Raw genomic sequence first — 16,155 nt, 5'->3', positions numbered from 1 at the left:
GTGAACAAACAGATGAAATAAGAGTTAGTTGATATACTTTATTACCAGAAACTCCATCATCAATATTCTCAGTAATGTAGAACACATCTGCTTTCAGTGATAACACAGGCTAACTGCTTCGCAAAGCCTCCTGTTACAAATTACCCAGCTATGCTGGATAAATATGACCAACAGGTATTTAACTGCATAGCTAAATTCTCAGGAATCTAAGGGAACCCTCTGAGAACCATACAAAAATATAGGAAGCTAGGAATCAAGTAACACAATAAAGCTAATGCCATTCTGTATGGAAATTCTTTACCTCTGACATTTGTGTACTTCCACATCTCAGGAAGTTTTTATGAGGTCTTAGATCCTAACAAGGGCCCAGGGAACAAACATGGAGCAAGAACAAAGGATGAAGTGGGGCCTGGGAGATTGCTAAAGGGCTGAACTGCATTCCAGCCATGCACAGGGCCCTAGGTTTGATCCCTGGGCATAGCTTCCTGAGTACCACACGATGTAGCCTTGGTGGTTCCCAGCACCATTGCAGACTCAACAAAATGTCAAAACAACAAATAAGAGGATAAAATAAATAAAACCCAGCCTTCTGTCAAAACCTAATTACTACTAAACCTGTGTAAGTATTCTGGCTTGAGTTCTGAGAAGAAGCAATTTTTAATGGACCAATGCTCAGTAGTGATGGGGTGTGAACCTATGGAGCTGAGGACTGAATCTATAGCCCTCCCACATTCTTGGTATCTTATCTGCCAGTTGAACCATTTCATAACTTCATTCCTTTTCCTATTTTTCCACCCATATAAAGCATAAACCCCTTTGTCACAAAAATAACATCAAGACATTCTGAGAAAAGGCTACTTCACATAGGTAAATATACTGTCTTTCTTAAAGAAGGTAATCTCTTTTGAGGGGTCCAGAGGGTTTCAGTCGCACCCAGCTGTGCTAAGGGCTTACTCCTGGTTCTGTGCTCAAGGATCATTCTTGATGGTTCTGGAGGAATCATCTGTGGTGGTGGGGATTGAACACTGCTACGCACAAGGCAAGTATCTTACCTGATGGATGATCCTCTTTCTGACTCTGAAAAACAATAAATATTCCCTGAAAAGGATTCAAAGAATGTCCCCATATAAAGATATACTGAATTGAAGCTAAGATTTCAAAATTGTACAGCAGAGAAGTGTGGAGAGAAGAAAATGACAGATTCTATGACTAAGAAGTTGAAATGGTAAAATTAGCAAATGAACATGGTAAAATATGTGTAAAATATTTAAAGAAATGAAAGTGACCTAGTATCATATCTGGACATGACTATATCAAAACTGAAAAATAGCATTCTGTATAATTTAGGGATAATGAAAAGGGGACTAATAAAATATCAAAATAAACACTAAATTCAGGTTAAGGAAATTTCTGTGAAGGAATTGGGAAGCATGAAGAGAATAATATAATCTCAGATATCTTGATAAAGACATGATTTGATTTGAGGAAAACTGATTTCAAAGGTTAATTTTTCTCAGTTGATTAGGAATAAATGAACACTGATGTACTTTTTCAATTCTTTAAGTTATTAGGAAATTTAGATCATGAAAATATTCAAATTTTTCTAAAGAGAAATTTAAATATATGTAGTGGTTACAGAAATCTTAAGAGTTTTTATAATTTCTCATTTGTTTGGAAACAGTGTTTATATTGTGCTTCTGACTTATGTTCCATCCTTCTGCCCACTTTTATTTTGTAAGCAGAAATGATATACAGGCAGACAAAGATACACAGTATAATTATATACTAAGTAGGATTTATGTAATCTGGAATAGGGCAGAATTTACAAAGCAAAATAGTTCTATTATAGCTATTTTAATATTTCTTCAATATTTAAGTGAAAGAGAATGAAAACAAGATGTACTGGGTGGCAGATGGGGTTATGCATCAGCTCATATTGGAATCAAGGTTTCCAAACATAACTTCATATTACCATTATTTGGAAATATTTAATACATATTAATGTCAACTGGGAGCTCTTTGGCTCTATTGCAGCAACATGGGAAGATGCCATCATTAACAACATTGATGAGGAATACGATCGAATGATTCAGCACCTCCATGATTGTGCAAGGAATGCCAAGAGAGAGATAACCACAAAAAAACCGTCTTTCTTCGAACACTCTTGAACTTATTCACCAACGTGGCTTGGCACATGCCTCAGGCAACCACAAGCGAACATCCGAACTGGCAAAACAGTGCAGAGAATCCATCAAGGATGACCTCAAAAACAGGAGAGCAGCAGTACTGGTAGATGCAGCAGAAGCTGGGAAAAACATTCGTAATGCCCGCCTGTCCTTCACCAACTACAAAACCAAGATGACTGCCCTCCGACATCATGAAGGATCTATCACATCTTCCAGAAGGGCAATGGAGAAGATTATTCATGACTTCTACTCAGATCTCTTTAATAGCCACATCCACTTGCCCACATACCACATACCACATGATGGATATGTCATTCCCAATGTTCTCCCTTCCGAAATCCAACATGCCATCTCGTCGGTAAAGAAACAAAAAGCACCTGGCCCAGACAAGATCAGACCTGAACACCTGAAGAACTTACCATCAGTACTCATCAATACATTGGCTCCACTCTTCACACGCTACCTGTCTGAATGCAAGGTTCCATCCCAATGGAAAACCAGCAGGACTGTACTACTATACAAGAAAGGAGACATCCATGACATTGGCAACTATCGCCCAATCTGCCTATTGTCTGTCATCTGCAAACTATTCACTCGAGTCATCCTGAATAGGATTAGCAGAACACTAGATGAAGGACAACCATGTGAACAAGCTGGATTCCGAAAAGGATTCAGTACCATCGACCATATCCACACAATAACCAAGCTCATTGAGGTATCTCGGGAGTTCAAGATGACGCTCTGTCTAATGTTCATTGATTTAAAGAAGGCCTTTGATTCTGTAGAGACGGAAGTGGTCATGGAAGCCCTAGTCAATCAGGGCATACAAACTCAATACATCAGGATCTTTCGTGAGCTCTATTGCGGATTCACTACCAAAATCTCACCATTCTACAAAGAAGTAATCATCCATATCAAGAGAGGGGTTCGGCAGGGTGATACCATTTCACCAAAACTCTTCAGTGCCACCCTCGAGAACATCATGTGACGACTGGATGGGAAAACATGGGAGTGAAGATAGATGGTCGGCAACTACACCACCTCCGCTTTGCTGATGACATCGTTCTAATAACACCAAACATCAGCCAAGCAGCACAAATGCTGAACGATTTTGACCGTGAATATGGAAAGGTCGGACTACAGCTGAATCTTACGAAGACAATGTTTATGAGAAACAGCCTTGTTCCTGACGCTCCATTCGCTCTCAACGGAACCACCATCTCCGAATGCAACAGTTATATATACCTAGGTCGAGAAATCAACATGATGAATGACCTGGCACCTGAGTTGCGCAGGAGGAAGAGAGCGGCTTGGAATGCCTTCAAGAGCATTGAAGAAATAACTAAAAGGACAAAGAACCTCCAGCTACGAGCACATCTCTTTGATTCCACTATTCTTCCTGCATTAACATATGCCTCAGAGACCTGGACCCTACGAAAACAGGATGAGAACGCTATTCGGGTCTCTCAAAGAGGAATCGAAAGAACTATGCTTGGAATATCACGATTCACTCAAATGAGAGATAGAATCCGGAGTTCTGATCTTCCTCAACGCTCAAGAATCAGGGACACTGTCTCATTTGCCAAGACATCAAAAATCAGATGGGCTGGACACGTAATGAGGTTTACAGACAACCGCTGGACTAGAGCCATTACTGATTGGATTCCACGGGACATCAAAAGAACACGTGGACGCCCACCTATAAGATGGTCAGACTTCTTCGTCAAGACCCTAAATGATCGGTTTGAGGCTCTGCATGTTCCTAGAACGAACAGATACCATTGGGCTATGCTAGCACGCAACCGGGATGAATGGAGACGTTACTGGCACCCGCTCGAATAAATCGATGAATAACGGGGATTAAGTGATTAAGTGATTAATGTCACCTTTAATGTCACAGAAAATCTGACTGGATTGGTTTGTGGTAGAACATAGGCAACACTACTTATTATTTGTTCCCATATGGGACTAGGGATATGGTTCAGCAATAGAGCACTTGCCTTGCACATGTGAGATCTTAGTTTAAAGGAAAGAAAGGAGGGAGGAAGGGAGGGAGGGAGGGATTAAATCTTTTCTAGCCATGTGCACGGCAAGTGCCCTGACACATGCACTATCTCTCCAGTCCCAAAAACTTACATCTCTGGAGGCAGCATATTTCCTTTTCCTAAATAAAGACCACATAGTAGCAAGTGCAATCCCAGTGGCTCTTAACCAAAAATAAAGAGTATAGTTATGTAATCCATAAATTTAGTGTACCATTCTGTGCCTTCCCCTCTCAATAATCAACTTCTGGTTCCCTTCCCTTGCAATGATCTATTTCTTCATCACAGGGTAAGTAATGATGAAGATAAGAAAATAAGGGTGGAATGGTTTTCCCTTGTAATGAAAAATCCTCAGTTCTTAAAAAGGCCTTTTTCCTTTATTTTGATCCTTAAGGCCTTTTACCTTTATTTTGATCCTTCACGGTCCTCCCGTTATTCATTGATTTGCTCAAGTGGGCCCAGTAACATCTCCATCGTGAGACTTGCTGTTACTGTGTTTGGCATATTGAATACTTCACGGGTAGCTTGCCAGGCTCTGCCATGCGGGCGAGATACTCTCGGTAGCTTGCCGGGCTCTTCGAGATGGGCAGAGGAATCGAACTTGGGTTGGCCATATTGGCCACTTGCAAGGCAAACGCTTTACCTGATAAAAAGTCAAATTCTACTCAATTTTATCCATCCAGAATGATTTTCTCAATCAATAACAATTTTTTTTGCCACTACCAGTGGTGTCAAGACTTATTCCTTGCTCTGACTCAGGGATTACTCTTGGTGGGCCCAGTTGACCCTATAGGGTACCAGGAATCAAACCCTGGTCAGTTGTGTGCAAGGCAAATGCCCTACCTACTGTACTATTGCTCCAGTCCCATCAATGAATAACTTTTACTTAAAGAAAAGGGCCTAATACAGAGACATTATAATAACATGAACTATCCAGAAAAGATATGTATACTTTATAAAATCTCAGGTTTCTGACTTTTGAATAGGTGAGCTCTCTAATTGGCAGAAAATGACCCTCTGTTTATACTTTTGAAAAAAAACATAAAATTAATATTGTGGCATGTATTGAATTATATGCTGTCAATATGGTGGCCATCATCTTCATAATTATTTAAATTGAGTTAAATGAAATTAAATAAAATTGAAAATGCAGTTCACCATGAGTGGGAACCACATTTCCACTCTCATAGGGCTCAAAACTACCTTTGGCTTTCTCATATATAGATCATTTTTACCATCACATAAAATTCTATGTGACAGCAATAAAAATTTCAAATTTGTATGATGTTCACATTGCACACATTGTATTAATTTCACTTAACTTAATCACTTAACTTCCCATTAGTCGTTGATTTGCTCGAGCGGGCGCCAGTAACGTCTCCATTTGTCCCTGTCGCGTGCTAGTGTAGCCCAATGGCATCTGTTCGCTCCGGGAACATGAAGAGCCTCAAACCGATCACTCATGATCTTGACGAAGAAGTCTAACCATCTGGTAGGTGGGCGGCCACGTGGTCTTTTGACATCCCGTGGAATCCAGTCAGTAACAGCTCTAGTCCAGTGGTCGTCTTTAAATCTCATTACGTGACCAGCCCATCTGATTTTTGGCACCTTGGCAAACGAGACAGCGTCCCTGATTCTTGATCATCGACGGATGTCAGAACTCCGGATTCTTTCTCTCATTTGAGTGAAACGTGATATTCCAAGCATAGCTCTTTCTATTCTTCTTTGGGAGATCTGAATAGCGTTCTTATCTTATTTGCGTAGGGCCCAGGTCTCTGAAGCATATGTTAATGCAGGAAGAACAGTGGAATCAAAGAGATGTGCCTGGAGCCGGAGGTTCTTCGTCCTCTTAGCTATTTCTTCGACATTCTTGAAGGCGTTCCAAGCCGCTCTCTTCCTCCTACACAGCTCGGGTGCCAGGTCATTTGTCATGTTGACTTCTCGACCTAGGTACACATAGCTGTTGCATTCAGAGATGGTCGTTCCGTTGAGAGCGAATGTGGCATCAGGAACATTGTCTTCGTAAGATTCAGCTGTAGTCCTGCCTTTCCACACTCACGGTCAAAGTCGGCCAGCATTTGTGCCGCTTGGCTGATGTTTGGTGTTATTAAAACAATGTCATCAGCAAAGCGGAGGTGGCATAGTTGCCGACCATCTATCTTTACTCCCATTCCTTCCCATTCCAGTCGTCACATGATGTTCTCGAGGGTGGCACTGAAGAGTTCCGGTGAAATGGTATCACCCTGCAGAACACCTCTCTTGACATCGATGATCACTTCTTTGTAGAATGGTGAGATCCTGGTAGTGAACCCACAATACAGCTTATGGAGGATCCTGATGTATTGGGCTTGAATGCCCTGATTGGCTAGGGCTTCAATGACCGCTTCCGTCTCAACAGAATCAAAGGCCTTCTTTAAATCAATGAACGTTAAACAGAGCGGCATCTTGAACTCCCGAGAAACCTCAATGAGCTTGGTTATCGTGTGGATAAGGTTGATGGTGCTGAATCCTTTGCAGAACCTGGCTTGCTCGCATGGTTATCCTTCATCTAGTGTTCTGCCAGTCCTATTTAGGATGACTCGAGTGAACAACTTGTAGATGACAGACAATAGGCAGATCGGGCGATAGTTGCCAATGTCATGGATGTCTCCCTTCTTTAACAGTAGTACAGTCCTGCTGGTTTTACACTGGGACGGAACCTTGAATTCAGACAGGTAGCGAGTGAAGAGCCGAGCCAGTGTATTGATGAGTACTGATGGCAGGTTCTTCAGGTGTTCAGGTCTGACCTTGTCTGGGCCAGGTGCTGTTTGTTTCTTTACCGACGAAATGGCGTGTTGGATTTCGGAAGGGAGAACGTTGGGAACAACATATTCATCCTGTGGAATTTGGTATGTCGGCAAGTGGAGATGGCTATCGAAGAGATTTGAGTAGAAGTCATGGATAGTCTTCTCCATTGCCGTTCTGGAGGATGTGATGAATCCATCAGGACATTGGAGGGCAGTCATCTTGGTCTTGTAGTTGGCGAAGGACAGACGGGCGTTACGAATACTTTTCCCAGCTTCTGCCACATCTACCAGTACTTCTGCTCTTCTCTCTTTGAGGTCTTCCTTGATCGCATCTCCGCACTGCTTTGCGAGCTCCGACGTTAGCTTGTGGTTGCCTGAGGCATGCGCCAAACCACGCTGGCGAATTAGCTCAAGAGTTTTCGAAGACAGGCGATTTTTTGTGGCTATCTCTCTCTTGGCGTTCCTCGCACATTCATGGAGGTGCTGAACCAGTCGATCATATTCCTCATCAATGTTGTCAACAATGGCATCTTCCCATGTTGCCGCAATAGTGCCAAAGAGTTCCCAGTTGGTGGTTGTTCTGGGAGTTCTCTTTTTGAACTTTGCAGCCCTTTCTCCCTGCTCTGTGAAGTAGAATTTTGCACGAAGGAGACAGTGGTCCGATCCCATTCGAAATGTTGGGACAACAGCGACATCGGTCAGGCAAAACCATCGATTGAATATGATGTGGTCTATTTCGTTGTGGAATCGTCCACCGGGAGACTCCCATGTCCATCGTTTAGATTCTGCCTTCTGGAACTGTGAGTTACCATGAATGGTCTTGGTCGACATGATGAACTCAGACAGTCTCTCACCCTGTTCGTTCCATTCTAGGCCATGGGTCCCAATGTGAAGTTCTTCAGCTGATCTTCTCGGTCCTATCTTGGCATTAAAATCACCCACAATGATCTTGTAGAAGGTGTGGTCTTCTTTATAGAACTTCTCCAGCTCCATGTAGAACTTCTCAATTTCTCCTTCATCATAATTGGATGTTGGTGCATAGACAATGAAGATAGAAACTGCAGGCAGTGAGCCACATCTATTCAAATGTAAACGTCCGATTCGGGTTGTTAGGCATTCGAATGAATCAATGCTCTTGGCCAAGTTTGTGTTGACAAGGACACTGACGCCTCTGACACCTCTTTTATCGCATGTTCCGAGGAAAAATTCTTCTCCAGTGTCGAAAACGGCATGGTGAGATTCGTGCCTTCTTGTCTCGGTCTGACCAATGATGTCGTAATTGATCATTCACGCTTGTACCATCAGGTCCTCGATGAATGCATCTGATGCTAGCGTACGTGCATTGAAAGTACAGACGATCATTTTTGTCTTCCTTCGTTGTGGCAGCCTAGGTCAGCCTTGAGATTTTGTCGGCCTCTCCTTTCTCATCCTTCTCAGTGCTGCCATGTCGGTGAAGCCTTCAGGGTCAGGTATTAATTTAAGGCAAAATAAGTCAATTTACTTTTGCCATTTTTTTAAAGTATAATATCAGGGGCCAGAGAGATAGTACAGAGGGTTTAGTGTTTGCTTTGCACACAGCTGACTGGGGTTGATCCCTGGCATCCCATATGGACTCTAAGCGTCACAGGATGTGGCCCCAAAATAAACATTTATTTAAATTCAAAAACATAAAAGTAACTTATGATTTAACTAGGACCATGTAGGAAAAAAGAAACACATTCAAGATAAAATAGGGGGCTTTTCCAAAGAAAAATGAGCCAAGAATACACATCTTAAGTTGAGATACAGGTGACTGTAGGATGGGCATATGCCCTATTGGCCTTAATACACCTGGTTTTTATCTAAACTGACCCAATTTGAGGTTTTCAGTGGATGTAAGTCTTTTGCTATGGTGTTATCAGGGGGAAGAGCGTCATATATTTGATGATCTTTAAACTTCTCTCTTTATGGGTCCTAACCTTTTGGGAACCTTCTTTGTACTTGATTTTTTTAAGTTCCTAAAAGATTTAAGAAAAGGGATCACACTCACGGTCACGGTCCTCCCGTTGTTCATCGATTTGCTCGAGCGGGCCCAGTAATGTCTCCATTGGAGACTTTGTTGTTACTGTGTCTGGCATATCGAATACGTCACGGGGAGCTTGCCAGGCTCTGCCGTGCAGGCAAGATACTCTCGGTAGTTTGCCAGGCTCTCTGAGAGGTGCGGAGGAACCGAACTTGGGTCAGCCATGTTGGCTGTGTGCAAGGCAAACGCCCTACCCTCTGTGCTATTGCTCCAGCCTAAAGGAAGGCAGGGAAGCTCCCAGATTATGAAAGGGAACTCCTAAAGCAGGGTTCACCTTTCACATGAACATAACCATATACCTGAGAAGCAACTGGGGTTTCCTTTCTGCATCTCAGTGGTCACCAGCCTCATGGTTTTGGGCCTGGGGCCAGAGTCAAGTCCTTATTTAACTTCTTGAATTCACATATTGGTTTTGTTCTCTGAAAACCACAGCCAGGTTGCATTATTGTTTTTTTTTTTCAGGGGAAAGGAAGGTTTTTAGATATTTCCAGAAGCGCTCAGAGATAGACTTGGGTTTGGCTGCATGCAAAGCGAGTACCTATCCCTTATCATATCTCTCCAGTACTATCGTAGCCATTTTTGATCTATGACTAGGTTACCCCTATTGATGTGAATCAAATCACCATATTTTAAAGCTAAAATTATGTGAATATTAGGATATGAAGTTGAAATTTTAATGTGAAATCATTATGTTCATTTTGTGTACATTTCACCATCTGTTATTCTTTATGTCAAGAAGAAAGATATTTCTGATATACTAAATTAACCTTTGGAAGTAAATTCCTAATTTATGCTTATTTAGCCATTACTGTCAGTGACCTTTAGAAAAGTAATAAGAAAAATTTAATTAAAAGAATTATTTTCCTTTCATAAACCCTAGAAGTATAGTGTTTCAATAACCTAATTTTGGAGCTAAAGCGATTGTGCAGTGGGTTTGTCACTTGCCTTGCATGTTGCTGATTTGAGTTCAATCTCCAGCAACCCATATTGTTCCCAAGCATGCCAGGAGTGATCCCTCAGCACAGAGTCAGGAGTAAACCCTGAGTACCACCAGGTATGGCCCCAAAACAAAATAAATAAAACAACTCCCCTCTAATTTTGATGTAGTAATGTGGGATTTGTCTAAAATTAGTAATGTAGCTGGCCCCTATTTTTTCTCCTATCCCAAGAGCCTCCATTTTTGTTACCATACTTTGCTTTTTAATTTTGAATACTTTTTAAGTTAGATGAAACTTTTATAATATTGTCTATATTAATACCACTTTTGAGAGTCACTTTCAAAACAAATTAAATTCTTATCCATAATAAAAATCTGACAGTCACTGAATACATTACCCTATTTAATCTTTAGAACATTATTATTCTTTCCCTGTAAAATAAGAAACAGATTCAGAGAGGCTGAATAACGTACATATAGCCTGCTCTTCCTAAAAACAAATTCCTTGAGTCTAACCGCAATGACACATAAACACTATTAAGGACTGAAACTCATAAACTCATATTATGTTATTTTATATTCCACAAATGAGTGCAGTCATTCTATGTCTGTCCCTCTCTTTCTGACTCATTTCACTCAGCATGATATTCTCCATGACCATCCACTTATACCATAATGCCCCAAAATAGAGAGAGAGTATGGGGGAAATTGTCTGCCATAGAGGCATGGGGAGGGTTGGGATGAGGCGTATGGGGATACTGGGGACATTGGTGGTGGAAAATGTGCACTGGTGGAGGGATGGGCGTTCAATCATTGTATGACTGAAACTCAATCATGAAAACTTTGTAACTGTATCTCATGGTGATTCAATTAAAAAAATAAGAAGGACTGAGGCACATTTCCCCTTTGTAGGTAAGTGTTCCACATCTTGACTGAGATTTGTGTGTGTGTGTCTGTGTGTGTGTGTGTGTGTAGCAAAATAGTTTTTACTGAGAGAATTTAGAAAAATTGGTGGTATAGGGGGAGAGAGAGAGAGAGAAAAATACATATTCAAGAAGAAAAAGGCTCAAAAATGCAAGGGAGCAAGTAAACCTCAAATGGCTTTTGGAAGGTTATATAAAATTCCTACAAATTGTCTTGGCTGAGAGTTCTTTGCACACAGAAAAGCTAATCTGGGCATTATCAAAGAATTGCACTGTTGATGGTCCTTTCATCTTTTCATCACTACCTTTAAAATCTTCTGTAGCTTTTCTTGAGAGCTCCACCCTTCTCTGAGTGGTGGCCTCAGTTTCAGGACTGGGCAGTTTCCTCTAAAGTTTTATTTACCAAAAGCTCATCACCTGTGGGGGATTGAGAGGGGCATAACTATCTGCCTGCACCCATCTAGATGCATCACCCCCTTAAGTCTTTTAGGGGTACAAGTGTGAAGGTCTGTTTTTGATAACTTCTTCACTCTGAGAAATAAGTGTAGACCCTGACTGCATAAGGGAGTGAAGTTGATGTAGGCAGGTAGATTAGGGAAGCTCCTCCCCCTGCCTTCCCCTCCCCGCCCCCCACACACATCATGGCAATGAAGTTTCTGGGAAGTAATAAAGCCACAAGTCCTAAGTGTGCCAGACCTAATAAGACCTTCTCCAGCAGCAGACCCTGAGGATACTGGACCCCTCCCTACAGAAAGGGCCTGAAGGAAATTACTAGGAACCCCCAATTCTTTCCTGAAATTTGATGAAGTCTCTGCTAGCTCAGACCAGAGAAGGCTGGACCCAGCCTTCTTTGCTCCAGCTGGAGAAGATACAGCAGGAGCAAGGGTCAATAAAAGGAGTTTCAAAGAAGAACACTCCCAACTCTACCCCTTTAGCAACAACCCTAGTAATGGACTCTTACCTAGCTAGAAAGCCCCACATGGGGGCAGCTTGGGAAAACTCTATAAAAACCATCCATAACAAAGGAAGAGTGTGCATATGCCCAAGCCTATGTGATCCAGCACATGTGTCTCCAGAGCACATGTGTCTCCACTCTATCCTCTTGAAATATGTACTTTCCTATCTTATTCTGGGATATATTCAGGGGCTCTCTCCGCCCTTAGAGAAGTCCATGTTCTCCCTTGAGCGCATTTCTCTCTCTCTCTCTCTCTCTCTCTCTCTCTCTTTCTCTCTCTCTCTCTTGTTTTTCTTCCCTCCTCACATCAAAAAACTTCCAATAAAATCTGTTTTTCTGCACTGCTTGTTTACTCCTGAAATTCTTTTCTGTGAGGTAAGACAAGTACCAGGTAACTCTGGGTAAGGTCTAGGATTTACTTATTTCCTGCAAAGAGCAATTCTTCGTCCCAACCTGAGTCTGCGGCTTCCCAAGAAATCAGGTAGCTGAGAAGACCAAGTAGATATCAGGCGTGGCTTGATAGCCACCTTTGGCCCATGCTGAACAGGGGTTTATGGCAGACATTATCAGTCCTAGTCTTCCCAGATGGGGCTCGGGGTAGTAGAGGTGGATCGGGAGAAATTGACAATCTCTCTTTCCTCACATCACATAAGCCACCCGTGGGGGTCAACTGATATAAAAATAAGATACTTTTTGACAGAACTGAGCTCATTCTCTACTCAGGAGATGAGCCTCCATCTTCTCAAACTGAGATTTCTATTCTTAGCTTTGCTTTACCCCGTCTGAAAAAGCTGGTGTTCGTTCTCTCTCTCTCTCTCTCTCTCTCTCTCTCTCTCTCTCTCTCTCTCTCTCTCTCTCTTTCTCCTCTTCCTCTACCCCTGTCTCTCCTTCCCTTCACATTTCTGTACGCAAATTTCTTTAAATAAAACTATTTTAGTTCACTTGAAAAAAAAAAAAGAAAATGATGGACTTGAATTCTAGCTAAGTAAGCATCAATTCATTGATTCATCAAAGTCAATTCACCCTGTCAATCACCCTTTCATTTCATTCGTTACTTTAAAAGTTATTTATTGAGTGACCATTATATACCAGAGCACTAGCAGAGTTTGGACTTCACAATTGTGAACAGCAAATAAAGTCCTTGCCCTCCTGGACTTTTAGAAACTTAAGTTTCAAAGCAGAGAAACTGAGATGTATTCAACTGTCTGCAAAAGGAGGGAAAAAAAGACCCCTTGGAAAATAAGTTTCCAGACCACATCTTTTCAATTCTAAGACTTTGAGAGTACTCCTCCTACTACTCACTCTTCTAACAGCATGGGTGAGGATGGAATATAAAATTATGTAGAATGGTGACAATGTGACATATTGTTATTTCAGAACAGAATGATTTAAGCATTAGAGCCATTGCCTTGGGTGAAAGAAAATTAAACACAAAAAAAATCTCATCCAATTAAAAGGTTAAAAGCAAACAAAAAGACTTCCAATTTGTTCTCAAGAAGTTTTTAGAACGTTACATGGTTTCTTTTTTTTAAATTAATCAAAGTTACTCAAAAATGACAATAAAAATATTTTATATACACGTCTAATGGTACTGAAACATATATACAATTAACCTAATACAAAAACTAAGTGTATATTTAGTTTAGAATATAAAAATACATTTTAGGTGATCATAATCTGAAGTATCCTAAACAAAAAAACTTTAATTTTAGATTTGGGAGAGGATAATACATTGATGTAAGTCTACATTTATTTGGTATTAAGAATAATGAAAAATAGGGCAGGAGAGAGAGTACAGTGGGTAGGGTACTTGCCTTGCACATAGCCAAGCTGGGTTTGATTTCCCATCATCCCATATGACCCTCCCCCCAGTAATTGCCAGGAGTGATCCTTGAGTACTGAGCCAGGAGTGACCCCTGACAATGCTAGATGTGGCCAAAAATACAACAATGATAAAAGAAGAAAGGAAAAACAGAATAATTAAAACATATTTATATAATTGTTGCCAGAATAACTAAATCTTTTGTCTATTTCAATCTGGCAACTCCTGTTGAGAAATTTTGTGTGAAATATTTTCTAAGTTATGAGAGCAAATTCAAGAAGAAGGCAAGAAAATAATACTAGCAAAATGTATCACCTTGATTCATATATTTATAAACATTCCTCCTTGGGGAAATGCATTGCTGTAATAGAATCCTTTTAAGGACATTATATCTGCACTAGAAATAATTCAAGAATATACTTAGGTGGAAAGACAATAACATACTGTAATCTTATTTTTTCTTATCAAATCAAGATCTAAATATTTATGCATAAAGATTTTTGCAGCATCTTCTTGCTAATGTGTACTCTAATACAGTTTTATTCCTCAAAATTTGAAGAAAATATGAAAAGAATCTTAAGGAGCATTTCTTCAGAGTGAGATCAGATCATTGGCACATTAGTCTATAAAGCCTAGTAATCATGTATTATTCAAAGAATTTAGCTACATTCTACAAGACTCATGTCTCCTCTGAGTTGAAATATAAATAACGACTTATTTTTTCAAGTTGTCTGGAAATTGAATTTTAAAGGGTTTTTAGTAGTTATTTCTAGATATATATTTGTCCCTAGAAAAATATACTGATCATATATTTTGACATTATCACAATGTCACATAATGTGGTAAGCATACACATTGAGTATTATCCCTACCTCCAAAAAAGGCACTACTTGAATAAAACAAATACATTAAAAGCAAAACTTTAAAGTGATACAGGAAGAAATTATCTAAATTATGTAAATTTATGGGCTGGAGCGATAGCACAGCTGTAGGGCATTTGCCTTGCATGTGGCCAACCCATTTGACCAAGGTTTGATTCCTCTGCCTCTCTCAGAGAGCCTGGCAAGCTACTGAGAGTATCTCGCCTGCACGACAAAGCCTGGCAAGCTACCCGTGACATATTCTATATGCCAAACATAGTAACAAGTCTCACAATGGAGATGTTACTGGGCCCGCTTGAGCAACTCAATGAACAATGGGAGGACAGTGCTACAGTGCTATGTAAATTTATGAAAGAATCCTAACTAGAATTAACATACACAAATAATCTTAACATCATCAGAAAATCCTAATAAAATATTTCTTAGTAGAGAAAGCATTTTTTAAAAAAAAATTCAATTCATGTTATAGCTCAGCTTATTGGGGCTGTGTTTTTAAGCAAATGCTCATATTATTAATATATGCTGTGATGCATTTGTCAGATACTTTGGGAATAACAATGCCCTAACTTTCACATTGGACAAAACCAATTTCTGCACACTCATTTCACCATCGGCTCTTTGATTACAGTAGAAACACTCTTCTCTAAAGCAGTCACAAAACAATGATGGGTCACTTAATTTGAAACTATCCCAGCTGGCTCCCAGAAGATAGTAAAGAAATTAAGGGGTTTTTTTTTTCAGATTCTGGCTATTGTATAGAGTGCTGCAATGAACAAACAAGTGCAGATGTCACTTTGACTATACTTTTTTTGCCTCTCTGGGACATATTCCCAGGAGTGGTATTGCTGGGTCAAATGGGAGCTCAATTTCTAATTTTTTGAGAATCGTCCATACTGTTTTCCAAAAGGGTTGAACCAGTCGGCATTCCCACCAGTAGTGAAAGAGGGTCCCTTTCTCGCCACATCTGTGACAGCACCGGTTGCTTTTGTTCTTGTGGATGTGGGCCAGTCTCTGTGGTGTGAAATGATATCTCATTGTGGTTTTGATGCCTCTTTTGCAAACCAAAACACCCAAAAGGAGAGAGAGAACAGATGGGAATGCTCTGCCACAGAGGCAGGGTGGGATGGGGGTGGGGGGTGGGGGTGGGAGGGATACTGGGATCCGTGGTGGCGGGAAATGGGCACTGGTGGAGGGATGGGTATTTGATCACTGTATAATTGAAACCCAAGCACAAAAATTTGAAAGTCTGCAACTGTACCTCATGGTGTCTAACTAATAAAAATAAAAAAATAAAAAATAAACCGAAAAAACAAACAAACAAACAAAAAATAAAATAAAATAAAATAATTGAGGAGATGAAAAAAAATTAAGGTTTAAGTTTAGCATATACTTGACCCAGGTTCAATCCCTGGCTCCACAGGGCATCTCTGAGCGCACCTCAAGCATCTCTGCTCATGGCCTGGGAGACCCCTGAGAACTGCTTGATAAGGCCCTAAAGGCCCAAAGAACCACCTGGGAGGCTCGGGTGGTTCCAGCACTACAAGTTTCAAGCAGCACCCCA

This window comes from Sorex fumeus, unplaced genomic scaffold (assembly GCF_029834395.1).
Source record: "Sorex fumeus unplaced genomic scaffold, SorFum_2.1 ptg000086l, whole genome shotgun sequence".
Taxonomy (NCBI): Eukaryota; Metazoa; Chordata; class Mammalia; order Eulipotyphla; family Soricidae; genus Sorex; species Sorex fumeus.
Note: the sequence above shows the minus strand (reverse complement) of the source record.